Genomic DNA, 2,223 nt, shown 5'->3' with positions numbered 1-2,223 from the left:
TTTGTGTGTGTGTGTGTGTGTGTGTGTGTGTGAGAGGGAGAGAGAGAGAGAGAGAGAGAGAGAGAGAGAGAGAGAGAGAGAGAGATTAAATTAATTTCACTCTGAAGTAAATTTTGAGAATTCACAAATGATCTGTGGGAAAAGAAAGGCCTTAGCTTCAGCTACTTAAGTGGGTTGTTCTCTTATCATTGAACATTGTGTGCAAACAAATTACATTTTCATTCCTGTTTTAACAAGCTCTTTAGAAGCCACTTAAGTCAGCTATAATTACCCCCCCCCCCCCCCACATATTTCGTATTTTATGTATGATTTATAATTACCCCCCCCCTACATATTTCGTATTTTATGTATGATTTATGTGTAGGCAGTAAGTGTCAAAATATTCAGAGATACATGCCCATTATGTAATATATGTTTCCTTAATTTACCCAACAGTTTTAGTTTTTATAGCTAAAAGTGCAATAAATACAGAATGAACATAGGTGTCTGGCTGCATTACATATATCCTGCATTCACATTAGTTGGCTTTACCAACTACCAGATTATCACCTTCCAATCTAACCTAGTCCTGAGGCTATGCTACATACCAGTGCCATCACGGCCAAGTTGTTGGAACGAAAGGGAGGGGAGAAGGCACTATCGTACTCTAGCCTAAATCTGTATGGTTAAAGATACAAACATTTTTGCGACACGTGCCTTGCTCAAGGGATGGTGAGATGCATGATTGGAATACTTTTTAGGACTAACAACACTTTGCTTCACGTGTTATGGCATCATCTGACAATTATAGACAACTTAATAGTTCGTCATTGTATAGTGAACAGAACACGTATGCCAGTCAATGTGCAGGCACAGTGGGAAAATGCCTTACCATATGCAATACAAAAATTTCATGTTAGGATTGGTCACAAACTTCATAATTTCAAAGGACAACACACAGCAGCACAGTTGAAACCAGTGTGATTGATCAACTTCAGGCAATTGATATCAGCACTTTCAGTGATGTGATACTATCCCACTATGAGTTAACAATTTTGGCCTATGTATTATTCTAAAGAATGACCAATAGTCATCACAATAAATTCATAAACAGTCACAGTGTTGTAAAATCCTTATTCATGCAGTCATAGAATTTCTACAAATCATTTTTAATGCATAAAGGGAATGTAATTGTTACACTAAGAGAGAGATATATGTAATGGTGAATGAAAGGGAAAAGGCCTTCAGCTGGCTGGCCCATTGTACATCAAATAGTCAAACTCTTGACTCAAAAGTTATATCCTACATCATTTTTGACATGTGCTTGCACTTTTACTTTGATAATAGTATCACATGGAAAAGAAAGGTTACACAACTACTAATCACATTAAAATTTGCACGAGATTATATTCTACTGCCTTTGTTGTTGTGGTGATATTATGATCCACAGTGAGATCACACAACAATGTTAAGATTGTAGATCATGATCCAGGGGCAATATATAAAAAATCCAAAAGGTGGATGAAACATTCATAACACATGTGACCAACACTAGAAGGGGAGATTGTCAGTACAATTCCTTATAACTAGCCTATGCACCTTTGTCTTGATTGAATCTAATACTTTCAAGTGTATGAGTGAGAGTAAGTAATTTACTTAAGAGTAAACTATCTATCCACCTATCCCGTCAGTGCTATGCGACTTCATTTCTGTAATCACACTCATGAATCAGATCAGACCAGTAAATTTTGGGATTCAGTTCAAATGTGCCGAAAAATTAAATGGCACGCTTTTCAAATAAAATAGATATTCTGCTGTGAGACTGGAAGGAGCATCATTCTCTATTATAAAAAGCAATCAGTGGATGCAGTCAAGTTACCACATATTTAATTATCTAAAGGAAGATTGGGGTTTAATATCCCAGCAAGAATGAGAGTAGTATTGGCACAGCATAACCATTGTCAAGGAAGAAAATCTAGTGTATCCGTGGTAAAGAAAAACTCAGCATTTCCCTCAATTAGTCTAGAAAAATCTAAATATGGACAGCTGGGCAGAAATTTCAAACCAACTGCTCTTCAACAAGTTTTTTGGACTAATTCTTGTGCCATCAGATATAATGTAATAATATTTGCACTAAAGTAGTGTTGCATTCGTGATAAGGCCCGGGAAAACTGTTTCTCCATCACTCGTAATCAAACTAGAACATGTCTCGTAAGTGCAGTGATATACTAATATCTATTAGCA

Source organism: Schistocerca serialis, chromosome 1 (genome assembly GCF_023864345.2).
Source record: "Schistocerca serialis cubense isolate TAMUIC-IGC-003099 chromosome 1, iqSchSeri2.2, whole genome shotgun sequence".
Lineage (NCBI taxonomy): Eukaryota > Metazoa > Arthropoda > Insecta > Orthoptera > Acrididae > Schistocerca > Schistocerca serialis.
The sequence above is the reverse complement of the archived record's forward strand: the minus strand, read 5'-3'. Positions refer to the sequence as shown.